Raw genomic sequence first — 12,831 nt, 5'->3', positions numbered from 1 at the left:
CTGCAGCATCAACATATTATTTGAAAAACCAAAAGCATGTTTTCCCCAAAACCTTATTGATGTTCCAAATATCAGAGTTGTCAACTAACTTCTATAATGCAATCTGAAACTGTAATCAAAGTCCAAGATGGTAGAATAGCAAACTAGTGACACCAAACAGCAGGGGTGCCTCTGGGCTAAGATGCAGCTAGTACACAAACACAGTTCCTTTGCAGTGTAGCAGGGAATGACACATCAGCACCAGGCTCATGACAGGAACCCAGCATCACTGATTAGTTTGAAATTTTCCTTGCTCATTTGTGCATGAAAAGCCACATATCATTTAATGCCAATGAGTAGAGTCTTCTCAAACCAGGGTCAAATTGTTAAAGGCTATTTTTTTCCTAGTATACTGAAAAACCTTATTTTTTCCCAATAACTTTCCCAGAAATTAGACTAAGCAGCAAATATTTTCCCTTTACTTCAGACTTATGGTCTGGGCTACTGCACACCCAGGTAGCAGCAAAAAACACTGAAAATGTCTGCATTTGGCTGGTGTGGAATAAATGGTCTTAATAGCTCACAAATATCTGAGGAATTAAACCTAGGAAGATAGCATCACCACATTCAGCTGCTGAAGTGTGTGTCTATTACTTCAATTTTTAGATGACAATATTCAATTAACAACCATGATATCGTATTAGTCATTATTAACACTTACTAAGCACCTCTGCCTCTAGTATGCAAAGTGCAGAATTCAAGTTTAATATGGTTGGACTCTAACTGCCAGATGGCATCTTCACTTGATTTATGCTTCTCTATGAAACAATGGGTTCTTTTCCAAGCTAATCACCCTAAGTTTCTAAGTATTTGGCCTTCATCTTTATATATGCCCAATATGCTCAGAAACAAGAAATGCATGACTTATTATAAGTACATTTATAAATTTATAAGTACATTTATAAATTATAAATTCTTATAAGTACATTTATAAATTTTCTGCTTAGAGTGATAAGCATCTTTTTTACGAGAATGATTTAATTTGTTGAGAGAAATTAAAATTTAAAACCAGAAGATAAGATCTTAGAAATGGCATCTCTTTAATATTCTCAGGGATGACAAACAGAAAATAAAAAAGAGAATTTGAGAGGCTTAGGAGGAGGAGTCTCTCAAAATGCATAGAAGGTGCTATGAAAATAATTCAACGAACTGGCTCTATTACATAAAACTGGAAAGATTCTTCTGTTCTGACACTGAGTGTCTCTCCCTAGGCTAATCCAAACGGCTCAGAAAGGCCATGTGCTCTACCAGACAATAGTTTTAGAAGATCATAATTTTATCTTTTGTTGCTTTTTGATGTTAACGAGTAATTAATGGCATTTCTTGACAAAGACTAGTTACATAGTGATAATTAGGCAGAAACCTCTACATTTTGACCAGAGTGAATACTGTAGTAGTCACCTCACTGTATGATGTGGGGAACATAATGGACTGAGCCTGCACAAGGGAAAGAGGCCAGGGTAGCCCATGTGATGGCTCAGCTTGCCCTGTCTATTTGGTTCTTATGCTGTCTGCAGGTCAGAAGAGAGGACCTTTCCCAGGGATTCACCAGGTATGAGGTCAAGCAGTGGCCAGTGTCAAAAAATAAAAAAGAAAAAGAAAAAAAGGAGAACAAGGGAATACACACAATACTTGCAGGCAAGAGGTACTATGATAGCATAAAAAGAACACTAGATTAAGGCAAATGTCAGCATACCATAAAATACATTCTCACCAGAATTGCTTGAACCCTGGAGGTGGAGGTTGCAGTGAGTCGAGATCGTGCCACTGCACTCCAGCCTGGGCAACAGAGTGAGACTCTGTCTCAAAAAACAAACAAACAAAAAACAAAAAAAATTATCACTTGAGAGAGTTAGATAACATTCTCACTTGCGAAAGCTAAATAAGGCCAACAATCACCGAGATAGTGATTGCCAGTAATTACAAGAATCTAAGCTAATTCTCTTTTACTCCAGATCTAGTATTTCCACAGCGCCTCTCAATTAGCAGATCAATTCAGCTCTCCTGATTATGTACCCTTGCATAAGTCACTTCCACTTAGTGGGACTTGGTTTTCCCATCTATAAAATGGACACAATAATTCCTGCCTTGCTGTCTTCCTGGGTTACTGTAAGAACTAAGTGAATCTCCATATGTGAAAACAATATGAAAATGAAAATCACTAGATCATTGTAAGATAAGAATTTTAAATCCATGACCCTTCTCAATCACAGTTTTATAGATGTCCCCATCACAGGCCTTCTGTGTCATGACTGAAGTTCTAACATGGTTCATTTGTATTAATCTTTAAATGTAAGTATATCCTTCTCCCTAAAGCTCTCCACAAGTCCTTTTCTGTGAAACCACAAGATAGACATCTACTAATCATTCCATCTCATTATGCCATGTTAATCTCTTAGACTGGAGTATGAGGCCCCTGGAGGTTGGGATTCTGCCTGTATTTGTTAATATACTACCAGCTGCTGTAACAAACAAAATCCAAAACGCATAAGGGCTCATTCTCAATAGCAATCTAAAATGTGTGTTCTGATAGATGTGTGGCTCCACACTGGGAGGAATTAAAAAGTCCAAACTCCTTCAATGGCTTCACCATCTGCAACAAGGATTCAATGTTCTGCCATGATTATGGCAAAAGCACAGAAGCATAGAGGGTAAACCAGGGGAGGGTTTGATGAGTCAGGTGATGAAGTTGCACCCAGGGACTTTCCCCCACATTCCATTCACTAGAACTCAGCCACATGGCTCATCTGTCTGTAGCAAGGCCTGGGAAATGCAGTCTAACTGTGAGTCCAGGAAGAACAGGACATAGGTTTGGTGAACAGCCAGCCAGTCTCTGCCACCCTCATACTCGAAATTTAAAAGATGCTTTCTAATGTATGAATGAACTGACTAGTACATCCAAGTCTTGGCCATGAAGTAATAAAGGAACACAAAAAAGAAAAAGAAAAAGAAAAAGAAAACTACTATATGTAAATCATGTTCACAGCTCTAATTCACTTAATTTCACAAATCACTGTTTGCCTTTCTTTTCCTAATATATGCAAACCCAATTTTAAGGATGAAAAATGACATGGCCAAAAGAAAAAAGAAAAGCATCATAAACAAAGCTTAAAGTTTCTAAAAAAGAATCATTCCCTAATAAGGGAATATCATGGATAGAAGAGAATCATGAACACAGACAGAATTTTCTAGCAATACACAAAGAAAAGATAAAGAGAATGTGATAGCTTCTACTTGTGCAATTTACTTAGGGATTTTACATTTTTATACTAAGAAGTAAAGTCCTGCCGAGTTTCTGTAGCTAAGCTAGATTTTACAACACAAAATTCTGATTTTGATGTTTTAATATCTAAGTTGTTTTAAAATCAATTGAGTTTAAAGACTGATCAAATGCATGAATTAAAAAAAGATATTTGGCATTTTTAAGTAAAGTCACTAAGTACAGCAAGAATGGATGCGGGGTCTTTTAAAGGCCTAATATAAAACTCTGCAGTATGTACTTTTAAATGTCAGCATTTGGCCAGGCGCGGTGGCTCAAGCCTGTAATCCCAGCACTTTGGGAGGCCGAGACGGGCGGATCACGAGGTCAGGAGATCGAAACCATCCTGGTTAACACAGTGAAACCCCATCTCTACTAAAAAATACAAAAAACTAGCCGGACGAGGTGGTGGGCGCCTGTAGTCCCAGATACTCGGGAGGCTGAGGCAGGAGAATGGCGTGAACCCGGGGGGCGGAGCTTGCAGTGAGTCGAGATCCGGCCACTGCACTCCAGCCTGGGCGACAGAGCGAGACTCTGCCTCAAAAAAAAAAAAAAAAACATAAATGTCTTCATTTGACCAGGTCAAGATTGCTAGTGTATTTAATTCTTACTAAAAGAAATCTATGAAATGTAAGGTTAAACTCCAACTGGTAGCTAAGTGCATACGCCAGTATTTCATCATCACCTAGAAGTTTCAGGTGATGAAATGCTACAGTGAATGCTCCAACCAGGAGGATCTCTTTACTTTACTGGAATTTGCTTCACCACACAAGCTTTCAAAATAGATATATTTCTGCTATTTTTTCTTACTATATTTTAAAAGAGAAATGACATAGGTTTCACAGATGCTGGTGAAATAATTACAGTTGCATAGTCAAGGCATATAATTTGTTGAAGAACAGGGTTAAAAAAAGATTTCACCTACACTGTGTGGGTACTAAGACTTAGGGTTAACTGTGAAGCAACTGCTACCTGTATCTTTCATAGCTATAACCAACACTGAGGCAAAAAAAAATACCCCAATATATAAATGTATAGTGTATACGCACATACACGCACACACAACTCAGAAAACAAAGAGAAGATATCCTTCCTAAACTCAAAAGCGCACAGATGCTTACACTGAAAATAAAGTCAGTAGTTGCCTTCACTGCAAGGGTGTGTAGCAAAAATCAGGACAGAGCAAGGACAGGAGAGAGAACAATGAAGAATGATTCCTCCTTTCCCATAAATCAAAGACTGCAATTCACTCCCTGAGACAAAGAGAGATGACTTCTCTTCTTTGGCACCCAGTGTATGGGAACATCACCCCTTCATGCACCCCTGACTCCTGGGAGTGGGAGGCTGAAAGTACCAGAAAAGGAACCAAATAATCTCATTTTCATATGAACCTGTTGAACTCCTAAGCATTTTAACCTCTAAGCTGAAAGGGCTCTTAAGCATGAACATCAAAAGCTGTCTATCACCTGTTTTCACAATCTCCTAATTCTAAGAAGTTTCCAAGCAAGTCTACAATGACACAGTGCAGCAAACTCCAGTTCAAACTTTAATTGCATATAGAAGCACAATGCCAGTGTAGTTTATCCAACATGTATAAATTTTAATTGGAAAAATTTTCTCACAGCTTAAACAATCACACCTTAGTGATGAAGAGCTCAAAGGACTTCTGAGTAATTATAAATGAATACTATACGTAGTTGTGGCCTGGACAATTCCACTCAATTTCAGAAAATGTTACACAAGTACTAAAGCAGATTGATTGAGTGTCCCACAAAGACAGCAGGTAAGAGGTGGTTTCAAAGGCGGGTATAGTAATAGGGTCATACTCTCCTGATCTGGCTTGATACCACGATAATATTTATAACATTAGGATTCATAACTCTCGTCCTTTCAGAGGAAGGCAGGTAACGTAGATGTGTAAAGTGGCTTGCTGAAGACAAGGAAAAGTATTGGTGCCCAAAAGCCAACTGAAGACAGAACGTCCTGCCTTTATGTGAATCAAACTAAAAAAAAAAAAAAAAAAAATACACATTTGGAGATCCTGAGTTATGACCCCTGCTTGGAAAAACAAATGCCAGCATACTTCTCTCAACCAACCTAACTAACTTTTGCATAAGGTATTAAGCAACAGTAAAAAGTTAAAAATTGTTCTCTGACACATGTTGGGGTGTAGGTACTCTAGTTTATTAGTGAAATAAGGACTCCATAGTCATAATAGATGGTCAGTGGGAGAAGGGCAAAGCTGACATCCTTTTAACAAAATAGGGCAGCCTAATAACGTGCTTGAGATTATAAGGCCATTCCACCTTACCATGGAGAAAAGCTTAAAAAAATCCCACAGGAAAAGTGCTAGATAATTATTCTTAATAGACTTTCAAAAGATGAATGGAGAATAGTCATCCTTTCAATTGGATTCCACAGGGCATGGCCACAAATTTTAGCCTTTGCTACCCAAAATAAAAAAAAAAACAAAAAACCACATAATCAACAAATTCCCTTAACACTGTGCTGTGTGCCACCCTACATAATGCTAGATTGTGAGGTATATACCCTTCAAGATGAACTAGATACAAAACACACACCAGGTATAATAAAAGAAGGAGAAGAGGGGCTGTAAACAGAGGAGTAATTACATGGGCTGGCAAGGCTAGCAGATGTCTTGAGTGAACTAGAGAGCCAAAGGAACCAAGAGGGCCTAGTATGTGAACCTGGCCACTTGTACCAGCCAGCCTGTGTGCAAGAGGGAACAGCTTGTGCTCCCCATGGAGGGACAGGGAAGCAATTAACTCCAACATTCCCTTCTTAAGGAACCCCCCAGCTCCTCCCTACTCCCTGAAATCCCAACCAGCCTCAGAGAGTATCATGGTGATAAGCCAGATCCCAACACTGCCCCCCAACAACTGCCCCCTATCCCAACTTGGGAACCTTTTACACAGAGCTTGCTCTTTCTGTTAGTGGAAGAGGACACAGAGAGACAGAGGAATCCTGCCTTCCTTTGCTCGTTTGCAGGGCTTTCCAAGTAGGGCAGAGTTTCACAGAAAACAAAAACAAACAACAACAAAAAACTACTTTTCTTCAAGGGGAGGAGCTTATACAGAAAATAGACAGTACATGGGAACAGTTTCAGGGCAGGTCTGAGAAGACTGCGTGTCTCCTGACCTAGCTCTACCATCTCATCAACTTGTTGAGCTCATATTTAAGCATACAAGAGCTCTTCAGACTGCACATAGATTTTATAATGCCATCTACAAAGGGCCTAATTTGGAGGACTCTGGTAGAGGCTTATGAAACACCAACATGTAGGGTGCTAAGACCCTTACCTTTCATTCATTTAACAAATATTTAATGAGCATATGCCAAGTGTCAAGTGTTTTGCCTGGTGCCAGGTCTACAACGGGGAATCAAACAGACATCATCTCCGTCTGTCCAAGAGAAATTGTGCCTAAAGGACAGCCCTCTCAATACAGGTTAGGACTACTGTTCTCAACCTGGATAGATCTCAATATATCTACACATTAACTAACATCTTCGTCTAAAAAGCAGCATTTTCAAAAATTTCATCATCAATACTAATACCTATACTGGGTATTACCGTGCCTACTGGATTTACTGTCCTGTAGATCTGCCTTGGTCTTATTCACTGTCAGTATTCCCAATATACTCACATTTTGGAGAAATGGGATACAAAATGACTTACATTCTCAAGTAGCTTACAATCTCCTTTGAGAAACAAAATATTTACATGAAACTGTAAATGATAGAGTGGAAAAGATACTATGGAAAATTCATGCAAATATTCAATAAACAGGCTGCATAAAATGTTGTATCCAGGCTGCTGTGCCTATGGAGTAGCCATTCTTTATTCCTTTACTTTCTTAGTAAACTTGCTTTCACTTCACTCTAAAAAAACACGTTATCCAAATCATAACACTTTTCAGAGCAAAGGGGAGAACTATTAATACTTAATATTGGGAATGTCTCTGGCAATTCAAAACTATTTTCACAAATTCCTTTTTCTGGGAGGTGAATTCTCTAATTCAGAAACCTTATTTAGTTCCTCATCAAAGAAATATTTATGGAAAATTTACCATATTCAAGGTATAATGACAGGCTTTTCTAGAGGTAGGCTTTAAGCAGGAGCTCACAAAGATAAATAAGACATAATTCTTATTTATCTATCTATTCTTATTTATCTATCTAAGACATTAAAATACCATAAATGCATACCATGTGACAATCTTATGCTCAGCTTTTTGCATATACATTATCTCATTTATCTAATTTAATCATCAAAACAAACCTAGGAGATAAACAGTATTACTACTATTTTATAGATGAGGTTTCTAGTAGTTAAGTAACTGTCCATGATCCACGGTCCCTCTGGCTGTAAGGAGCTGGTATTGGAACCAGGTACATCTCATTGAAATACCCCAGCTCTTATTCTGTGACAGGTACTGTATGGATTATTCTGAAGAGGAAAACATGTACTTCTTGTTAGAGTAATCGAGGATGAATCAACGGCGGATAAGTGATGTTAGATACAGATCTTGAAGGACTGAGTTAGAAGGATTTTAAAAGGCAGAGAGTAGAGGGGATGGCAACCCAGGGAGGTGGAACAATGAACCAATAGCCTGGAGCTGGAAAGACTAAGCATTGAGCAAGGAGGAGTCAACTTGGCCAGTACTACATAGTTCTGAGTAGAGAGCCTAGGAACTATAAGACTGGAAGACAGGAAAGCTGAGGTCAACTTTCCTTTTGTGTTTAATTTAAGCAAATAGGAAAACTAAGTTTGCATGGCCTGAGTACACTCCATAGTGAATTTGCATTGACGCCAACCAGTTCATCCAGGTCAAGATGTCTGGGAGGTAGAGGGCTTCATACAGCTGGCCTGAAGGGGGCATTCTATCATCCAAAGGCAGGAGGGTGCCAACTCATGGCTGGATGCAGTTCTGGCAAAGTTGAAATGACGTAAATCAATCTAATTTTTTTCCATAGAAATAACACTAATATCTCTACTGGGTATTACTCTACCTACTGTAGATCTGCCTTGGTCTTATTCACTGTCAGTACTCCCAATATACTCACATTTTGGAGAAACAGGATACAAAATGGCTTATGTTCTCAAGTAGCTTACAATCTCTTTGAGAAACAAAATATTTACATGAAACTGTAAATGATAGAGTGGAAAAGATACTATGGAAAATTCATGCAAATATTCAATAATGAGTGTGACATTTCATACAAATGGCTGGATACCTGTGTTCTCATTAAAACCAGAATCCGGTTTACTGTCCATCCAGCCTAATCTTCCACTACATCTACTCCAGTAAGCTAGGCTGTAGAAAGATGGCTTAGTCATTATTGTCAAGCATAAGAGGCATCTTTATGCCTTTGCTCAGTCCATGAGCTTGGCTTGGCAGACTTTCCTTATGATCTCTATCATGATCTATTAAAATGTACCTAGACATAAGACCCAACTCATATGCCAGCTGTTTCATGAAACTTGATACATAAGAAATGCTCTGTAAATATGTCTGTGGGTGAATGGATGGAAGGAAGGAGGGAGGGAGGAAGGAAGGGATGGATGGAAGAGTGAGATAGAGGCAGGTATGGAGAGAAGAAGAGATAGAGGGATAGATGGGTGGACAGAGGGAAGGAGGGAGGGAGGGATGAAAAAAGGGATGGATGGAAGAGAGAGATGCGGGAGGGATGGATGTATGGGTAGAGGGATGGATAGATAGAGGGAAGGAGGGAGGGAGGGATAAAGGGATGGAGGGAAGAAAGAAGGGCTAGATAGATAGAAGGATGGATGGAGGGATGGAGGAAGGATAGGGGAGGGATGAGTGGATGGGGGATAGAAGTAGGGAGAGAGGAAAGGATGGAAGGATGAATGGATGGAGGGAGGAAGGGAATGCTGGATGAAGGGATAAATGGATGGATGGTGGAGGACCTCATAATGAATCTCTCAGTTGGTCATAATCGTCCTCCTGTCAGTATGCCATAGTACACATTTGCTCCTACTTTAAAACGCTGCATGCTCCCTTCTTCCATTAACATTTGAATACAGTTCTTCTCTTCCTTATTAAATGGAAGGCTCCTGAAGGCTGAATTATATTCATCTTTGTATCCCACACAAATCCAAGTACAAGGTCTTTCACAGAATACGTGCTTAAGATATCAGAGTATCAGTTGTATGGTATACCTGGCAGCAGGCAGAAAAGTGCATAATGGAAAGCACAATCCATATAAGGGATGAATACTGATATGAATGGCTGTAAATGGACCTATGTCAGCTTTGAAAATTCCAGACAAAAGTCAGGTCTCTAGTCTGAAGTTACCTTTAGGCAGAGACAGTCAAGGTTATCACCTCTTACTTCTCCTTGAGGCCTCAATTCTGACCCCATCTCTTCCTTGAAGGCTGAGAACACTCGCCCCGCCTCACCCACCCTGAGATTTTAAGCCCTCCCTCTCCTCACTCTCTTGGCACTGGGCACACACCCCTTTAAGATATGGGCTGAGTGTGCTCCTATGTAACTGCTGCCCCCTGTGTCTCTCTTCAGGGCAGAGGAGTCGGCTTTGCTCATCTCTGTGAGCCAACACTCCCAGAACAGTATCTGGCACACACTTGGCTCTTAATAAAGACTTCTTTGTAAGTACTTCATTTTAGAAGTACTTGGCTAATATTCTGGGTTGTTTGTTTGTTTGTTTGTTTTGAGATGGGGTCTCACTCTGTCACCCAGGCTGGAGTGCATTGGCACTATCTCAGCTCACTGTAACCTCTGCCTCCCGAGTTCAAGTGATTCTCCTGCCTCAGCCTCCCAAGTAGCTGGGATTACAGGTGCCCACCACCATATCCTGTTAATATTTTGTATTTTTAGTAGAGGCGGGGTTGCACCATGTTGGCCAGGCTGGTCTTGAACTCCTGACCTCAAGTGATCCACCTACCACAGTCTCCCAAAGTGCTGGGATTACAGGCATGAGCCACTGTGCCCAGCCCAATATTCTAATTTTTAAACATCTACCAGGTATAATCATCACTGTTAACAAACCCAGGACATGTTGCTAAATCTTTTAGGGTAATAGGACGTAGGTTAGGCTTTATAGTCAGGCAGCCCCAGCTGGGAATATCAGCTCTGCTTCCTACTAGGGTTGTTCTCTTAAATAAGTCACTTGCCCTCTCTAGGCTGATTTCCTCACATCACATTGTCCATGGGGATAACAACACCTACCCTGCAGAATGTTGTATGGGCCACAGGTTAAGTAAATAAGCACCTAACAGAGCTCCCAGCCATTGGTTATTGATCAATAATGATAGCAATTATAATGACTAGACTAAGAGGATAGGTAAAAGTAAATGTTGATATATTTTTTCAATGATTTTATATATATATATATATATAGTTTTTAATTACAGTGTATTTTTACAAAATCAATCTTAAGAATTTAATTAAGTAAAACCCCATACATAGTCCACATCTTTGGGGCTATAAATTATTTGACATGCTTTCAGTAAGAAACTCAATCCAACAGGCAAAGGAAACATCATGGAATATACGGATGTCTTGAGTTTATAGAAAAGCATGCAAAATATTAGGGTAGGTTCAGTGGCTCACACCTGTAATCCCAGCACTTTAGGAGGCCAAGGGGGGCAAATCACTTGAGGACAGGAGTTTGTAGCCAGCGTGGCCAAGATGGTGAAACCCCATCTCTATTAAAAATACAAAAATTAGCCGGGCGTGGTGGTGCGTACTTGTAATCCCAGGTATTCAGGAGGCTGAAGCAGGAGAATTGCTTGAACCCGGAAGGTGGAGGTTGCAGTGAGCCAAGATCATGGCACCGCACTACAGCCTGGGCAAGAGAGCAAGACTCTGTCTCAAAAACAAAAAGAAAGAAAGAAAAGACAAGACAAGACAAGACAAGAAAGAAAAAACACAATATATGGCACACCAGGTAAGGCTATAGGATCTGCCTTCAAACTGATTTCTGTTTCATGGTTTTCCAAGGAGAATTGAAAAAAATAATCAGTGGATAGGAAAGAGGATGTTTTTTCAACATCAAATATTCAAAGCAGGTTGATAACAGCACTACACATCAGGAATTCTTCATCAGTCTCTGTGCCTCCCAAACGTTAACTGTGTAAGTGATACATGTGTATACCATATTGAGAAAAACCAATGCGGGAAATATGTTTTGGACAGAGTCTCCAAAGAACAAAAATGAGTGTCTAGCTTCCTGTGTAAACCAATGTCATTACATTCAGAGAACAGTACATCAGGACATTCCCTAGAAAATATCTGCTTTCATGGGGCGCGTGTGTGTGTGTGTGCATGTGTGTGTGTGTATGTGAGAGAGAGAAAGCGCAAACAAGCTGATGGCATTCCACCATGGAATGACCTCAGAGCACTGTAAGACAAATCATTAAAAATGCAACATATGCAAACTCTCTTCTACTGCAGATGCAGAGGGGTTAGTGAAAGCAGAATGGTCACTTAAGATCAGTTTAAGAAACCTGGCCGCTTACAAATGGGAGTAAATAGGTGGATTTTTCCAAACCACCCGATTTACATCTTCCAAACCCTATCATTTTGTGCAATGGCTAAAATTTCATGCATGTCACGAGTGTTTCCCCTCCCCCTACACACAATGTAGCTGCTTTGAAGAATGTCAGATTAGAAACAAGGAGAAAACAGAGCCATTCTTTTAAAGTCTCAAAAATTCACAACTAAATTTAAATTGTACAACTTTCAGTTGAAGAAAGGCAGAGCCAACAGTCCTTATATCATGGAGTGAGAATACTTTCTAACACATTCTCTCCACACAGATTTCACAGACCTGACCCCCCATGTTAGGTGTGTACAGTAAGTCAAATCCTTTATGTAGCAATTATCCTAAGAGCATCTTTAATTCTTCAGACTAACAGATATCATATCAATGAGTAAATAAATCCAAGAGGTTCTAATTCAACCTTGGATCAACATGGAGCTGAAGCCAGATTTACCCTCCTGCCTGAAAACAGAGATAGAAGTAGACAACATGCATGAAACAATAGCTCTCAAGATGCTGGGGGCCACCTAGCGGGAAGGGACAGTGGTCCCTGAAAGAAGGGAAACAAATGAGGTGAACTCTACAATGGCCCCAGCAGCTGGCGTGGAGAGAGCGTTTAGGCCACGGCCTAGGAAAGGGTGACCTAGGTAGAGATCAGCAGTCCCCGAGTGGAGGACTGGGAGACAGAAGTCCGGGGAGCCGAAGACGGTTAAAGATCACGGGGTAAAATACCAGGAGGACAGCACTACAGCAAGAGAAATCCAAAGACCTGTGAATATTCAGTTGAGTACTGCTTGATCAGCACATGAGGAAACTACCCACAGCCAGGGAAAAACCACCTGAAAATATTAGAGGGAACAGTGCCTGGTATTCACAAAGGGCTGCCAGCCCTGTTCCGAACAGGCAGAAGGGAAAATCCCATAATTTATGGGGCATTGGTTAGAGTTCTAAGAAAGGTCTTGCCTTGATAGCGGAGAAAAATCCACTCT

At 40.2% G+C, this 12,831-nt stretch overlaps 1 protein-coding gene across 6 annotated transcripts in view; it reads right to left on the bottom strand.

The window, feature by feature from the left end:
* Positions 1 to 12,831, bottom strand: part of HIVEP2 (HIVEP zinc finger 2) — a 198,756-nt gene that overhangs the window by 48,151 nt on the left and 137,774 nt on the right. The window contains exon 1 of one of the 6 annotated variants that reach the window (XM_033235241.1): positions 1,754 to 1,792. The exons of the other annotated variants lie outside the window; for them this stretch is intronic. The gene's annotated coding sequence lies outside the window, so the exon portion shown is untranslated. Of the gene's footprint in view, positions 1 to 1,753; positions 1,793 to 12,831 lie in introns of those variants that run through there. 6 annotated transcript variants of the gene reach the window in all.

This window comes from Trachypithecus francoisi, unplaced genomic scaffold (assembly GCF_009764315.1).
Source record: "Trachypithecus francoisi isolate TF-2019V2 unplaced genomic scaffold, Tfra_2.0 Lachesis_group15, whole genome shotgun sequence".
Lineage (NCBI taxonomy): Eukaryota > Metazoa > Chordata > Mammalia > Primates > Cercopithecidae > Trachypithecus > Trachypithecus francoisi.
Note: the sequence above shows the minus strand (reverse complement) of the source record. Positions and strands in the feature narration are given on the sequence as shown.